Raw genomic sequence first — 6000 nt, forward strand, 5'->3', positions numbered from 1 at the left:
CTCTTCCTGAAATTCCGTGAGGTCCCCACTCCATGGTCCCTTAGACTCTCTGCAAGGGCCACGTGAAGCAGACACCAATAATGGAGCAACAAGGTTTAGCCAACACTCTCCGTGGACTGAAAGCGGAAACCACCCCCCGACCCCGGTCCTAAGGCAAAAGAGATTCTCATCCAGGGCAGTACCATGGAGAGGGTGTGGATGCTGGGCTCAGTGGGCTTCTATTCCCCATCCGTGCCCAGCAGGTACACCTGCACAGGACACCTACCCAGACCGAGGTCTAGAACCACTCTTACGAAGGAGCCAACGATCTAATTAAAGGTTTCTGTAGCTTATAGCAGCACTTCTGATATCTGCATTCCTAAGCAAGTCCTTCCAATGTTAAAGTTTGAGTCTAAAGATCTACCTGCACACACACCTATTACAGTGTTTATACTGAAATATTTTTAGGTAATTATACATATCACATACTTCTCTTTTATTGAATTTGTGACTCTTAAAAATTCATCCCATTTTTCCAGTTACTGATTTTTGGATTTTATTAAATTGGAGGTAAAATTAGATATATGACTTTTAGTTTCAATTTTGAAATTGTGGAATCCATGAATTTTTATGTGTGAATAGTCATATTTAAAAGTTTAAGATAATCCTTAAACATTCTTCATAGGAGAACTGTATTACAAGAAAAGAAAACATATCTCTGCCATGTAAGAGCTCCACTTCAGCTAATACCTTCGTAAGGAACGATGACCTAAAATTTACAGACAGTTGCAAACACAAATGCGGGAGATGAACTGACCTCAAGCAGTCTTTCTATCCCAACAAAATCAGGACATGAGCTTAACTAGAATGTAGGGCATATGAAAAATGAGGAACAGAAGGAAGTTTGCCATGTTTCAAAGCATGTTTGCATGAAAATGCAATGTACATTGAACAGTTTGGGGGGATCGGGTCCCAAACCAGTGAGCAGATGACTGATTTTTACCAAATGGAATGGTCAAGACAATAACCCCGATTTGTGGAACTGGATGTGTGTATAGCACTCTGGAACAGTTGCCAAAGGACAACTGACCCAGTTAGTCTTTGCTGCACACAAACAGCCCAACACTCCGTGACTTCAAGTAACAGCCATTTATTATGAGAGCCTGATGCCTGGGGGTGGCTGGGGGAGGGGGGCAGACTGGAGGGGACACTCTGCTCCTGCAAGCGCAGGGTGGGTGGGGACTCCACTCTGGGCTGAGCCTGGCTGGGACACTTTAGGCGAGGGAGCTCTGTTTCATGTGGCTTTCATCCACCCACAGGAACTGTGAGTTAGCCTAGGTATGTCCCTGTCATGCGGATGGCAGAAGCTGAAAAGGGCAAGTAGAAACATAAGTGCTTTTTCCAGTCTATCCTTCCATCTCATTGACCAAGGCAAGTCACAAGGCCAAATTCATCAGAGTCCACAGATAGGGGCACATACTCTGCTTTTTGGTGAGAGAAGATAAAGTCACAGAACAAAGGGTGAAGGAGTGGGACCGATGACGCAATCGACTGCTCATACCGTCATGAACCCAGAGTAAAGCACTAAGTGTGCCCCAAGAATTTGCTTTCTAAATCACTGACCAAGTCCATGCTTGGCTGAGAAGAAAAGAGAGAAGATTCTCCCACTCCAGGTTTGCTATAAAAAGGTGATATCCTTTCTACTCCGGGCTTCGATGTAAGATGGATCTGAGTTTGGGTTGGATTCTGCCATTTGTTGGCTGTGTGACCCTGGGCAAGTGGCACTTACTCCCTGGTGTGCCCCTTCCCCTGGTGACAGCATCCTGCTTCTTCTCAGGGAACTTCCTTCCCCTTGGAGTGGTTTTTTAAATATCACGATTATCAGGGGCGCCTGGGTGGCTCAGTCAGTTAAGCGTCTGCCTTGGGCTCAGGTCATGATCCTGGAGTCCCAGGATGGAGTCCCGCATCGGGTGCCTAGCTCAGCAGGGAGTCTGCTTCTCCCTCTGACCTTCCTCCCTCTTGTGCGCTCTCTCTCTCTAATAAATAAAATCTTCAAAAAATAAAAACAAACAAATAAATAAATAAATATCATGATTATCGACATTATAATGGGCATTCGTGAGCTCTGTGACCCCGGGGCACTCATTTCTGGGCCCCTCGGTATAAGTGAAGGAGAGTTAGAGTCGATAGCTCACCGTTCCAACACCAGGGTTAGCGGAGCTGCCGCACCTCCAAATCTGACCTGCAAGTGAAGGTCTTCCTTGCAAACATGAAGCCCTTTTACGAGGCTTAGAGTGGCCTCCTGATAAAGAGCACACCTCTGAGTCTAGACCGCCCGAGTCTGTGATCCTGGCCCCACTCTCACAAGCGGGGGGCCCGGGCAGGTTCTGAGACCTTCTGTGTCTCAGTTTCCCCATTTGCCAAGCAAGGGTGGTGTTCTCTGCTGCACAGGCTTCTCGTGAGGCTTAAATAAACACGCGATACTAGGTTTTCTTCTAAAATATTCAAAGCAGTGCTCCTATTAGTCTCTGGGAGACTTGACATCTCGCAAACCTAATTCGGATTTTTCTGTTCTCCACCCTGCCTTCACATCGTGACAGCGTTTGGGTCCGTTGAATTAGGCTGGTCTCTGCACAGTGGACATTTTAGAGAGACTGGCCATCCAGATCTGCTGACCTGAACTTTGGTCCTTATACTCTACTGACACTTAGGTCAGAGAGAAAGCAGAACGAGAAGTGTGGCCTGGGAGTTATTTGCTGCAAATGAAGTAAATCTTGAGAATGTCGAGGGGCAAACCTGCACTCCCCAGCCCCTCTCGGAGCGATGCCCTGGTCCCGTTCCCTCAGTGACTGGGCACAGACGGCATCACTCCTCCCTTCCCCCAGCCACCCTCCAGCCTCGGGTGATGTTCATCAGTGTCGACAGTTCCCACGACTCTTGTCTTTTTCAAATGCATTTGGCACAGTTACAACCTCCCGTGAACGCTACGGGGTCTCCCAGGCACACAATCCGCTTCCCCTTCCTGCTTCCTGCCAGAGCTGTTTGCAGCAGGGCAGACTCCCATCACTTTAGCCATCCTGAACTCCTTCTGCAGCACCTGGGAGATCCTTGGCACTCAGTAACTATTCACTGGAAGAAGCAGAAATTAAAGGACTAGGTGTTTCCATTCTCTACTGTGAACAAATAAATGTTTATGGGAACATTTGGATGACCAGAGCCCTGATTTGTGGTATGCGTGGGCATCTCTGCTGGAGTTCCCAAGATAACACTTAACACAGAATATTTGTTCGTCAATAATGTCAGTATTAGTCAATAAAGTCAATAATGACTTTAAAAGTCTTTTATTCTGCCCCCCCCCCCATTTTACAGAGGGGGAAACTGAAGCCCAGAGAAGCTAAGCCTGTCCATCAGGCAAGCAGGATGAAGGGGGCATGAAGATCCATATTTCCTAGCAACTATTTTTTTAGGATTTTATTTATTTATTTGAGAGAGAGAGATCACGAGCAGGGGGGAGAGGTAGAGGGAGAAGCAGACACCCCCTGAGCAGGGATCCCTATGCGGGGCTCGATCCCAGGACCCTGAGATCATGACCTGAGCTGAAGGCAGACCGACTGAGCCACCCAGGCGCCCCTTTCCTAGCAACTTTAAAGAAGCTGGAAATAGTTTTCCTTTTCTGAAGAGGAGTGCATTAAGTGAGGCACACGAGTGTTGCTTTTTAAACATCTGAAGGATGACTATATGAAGAAGAGCTCCTTAAGAGAACAAAAGTGCCCAAAGATGAAAGGGGTGCCCCTAGATGCAGTGAGTGCTGTGTCGCTGGAGGTGTCCAAGCGCAAACTGAGAAAGAACTTAGAGAGAGGAGAGAAGCATCAACACAGGGGCGGGAAAAATGGCTAAAATGATAAAGACAGGAGAAAAAAAACAGTGTTGAGAAGATAGGGAGCAACTGGAACTCTCGGACGCTGCCTGTGGAAGAGGTAATGGTACGGCCCCATTGGAAAACCAGTGGGCAGTTTCCAATAAGGTTGACCTTATATCTACCCTATGATCTAACAAATTCATTCCTAGAAATAGACTCCACAGAGAGGCACACACTTCACCAAAAGACATACATGAGATGTTCATAGCAGATTATTCATAATAACCCCTATTTCTTCTCTGGGTCCTGAGTGCATAGTATGTTCAGTTTTCAATAATTCATCAAGGCTCACGGTTGTGATATATGTGCTTTCCGAGTGTATATTAAAAAAGATTTTCAATTTAAAAAAAGGTTTGCAATAAAAAGTTTACACATAAACAGGAGGAAGGCAGCTGTTGGTTTGTGAGTCTCTGATTTAGAACTAGCCCCTGGTTACAAAGTTAGATAACAGAACTGGGGTGGAAACCCAGGTCCCCAGCTCGAGTGAGGAAAAGGAATTGATACTTAGTGATCGCTTTCTGTGTGCAAGACACACACAACATTCAATCCTCAGAATAATTCTCAGAGAAGGAATTACTGTGTTCATTTCTGCAGCTGAGAAAATGGGGGCCCACAGAGGGAATGAATTTAACTAGGATCAGACAGCTAGTCAGCAGTAACAAAAGTGTCATGTGGGCCCAGGCCTGTCTGATTCTGACCCCATGTTCTTAAGCTGCTCCACAGGCTTTAAATGCAAACATGGTTCTTCTTATACGAGCATTGCATGAGTGTAAAAATAAACGATAAGCCCCATGCTAAGAAATATTATCCTGTTATCACTGGCTTCGGCTGTCGGCAGCCAAGGCTGCTAAATCTTATTAGGGGATGGCCGTGCTGGCTGTTTCTGGGCGTGGGCACAGCCAGGAGGACACAGACCTGGCCTCTTAGGGCTTTTTCTCTGAAAAAGTGTGTGTCCTACATCAGCCCCTTTCTTACGGAAGGTCAGCCGCCTGTCACCCACCGGTAGCAACCCATAAATGTTGATAAGCGAGCGTCACGTGCCAGACGGTGTGACAGAGAGCTGGAGGACAGCGTGGCGGGCCCAGTGAGAGGGTGGGCTTAGGGCCAGAAGGGCACAAGATGGGGGCAGCTAACCCAGGAGGGTGACGGCTCGGAGTTGAAACTGAGCTGACTCTTGAGGAGCAAGGGGGCACTTGACCTCGAGGCAGGATATGCTGGCAGAGGGCATGGCGCGGGCCCGGGTGGGAAAGACCACGGCATGCTGGAGTGCGGGCACGCGGCCACTGCTGGACAGAGACCATTTGCAACTGCGAAAGAGGGAGCCCCGCAGCCGCTTAGTCTGAGGACTCTTGGGGGTGGAGGCGGGAAGGGAACCCTAACCCTCTTACTGGATCAGCATAGCCCGTGCTGCCTCCACTCGTGTCTGCTCTGTCCTCAGGTTTGTCCACAGCTCCCTGTCGGGGCGCGTGAGCCACACCTGCCATTTGTCCCCTGCTGGAGTGCGCTGGTAGTCCCATGGGTACGATGTCTGCTTGTCACCTGCCCCTCCTCCACGATTTATTAGGGTAGGCTGTCCAACTTGTGCTCTTCACACATCCACTTCATCCTCATCTTCCAGGGGCAGGGCTGGGAAGACTTTAGAGCAAGAGTTGTTTCCAGATCCATGGCTTGGGGGGATGGAGGGACATTGCAAAATTATACACAGCGTTTTGTCAGTATGGGCATGTCTCCTGGGGAAAGGCTCCCAAGCTTTCATCAGAGCAGGTAAGGTTAAGGCCCAGTCCCATGTTCCAGAAGGACCTTGAAGTCCCAGGAAGCCTTACAATCAGGCTGAGGAGTAGGGGTCAAGGCTCTGCTGACCTCAGACATCAGAACTGAGGTTCATTAGGAGGTGGGGGTGACAGTTAAGGGCAGGGCCACAGGACCCGTTCTTAAAATGGGAACATTGTAGGAAGGGAGAGAAAGGATGCAGGGTGAGAAGAATTTCAGATGACCACCTTCCAGCCAGCTACCGCTGGTGGCCTTGCTGCTCTATTCTTCCCACTGCTGACCAGTCCTTTCTTCGTGAGCTACAAACCAACCATTGTGATCACTGTCCATGT

The sequence above is a fragment of the Zalophus californianus genome, chromosome 4 (genome assembly GCF_009762305.2).
Source record: "Zalophus californianus isolate mZalCal1 chromosome 4, mZalCal1.pri.v2, whole genome shotgun sequence".
NCBI classification, from domain to species: Eukaryota; Metazoa; Chordata; class Mammalia; order Carnivora; family Otariidae; genus Zalophus; species Zalophus californianus.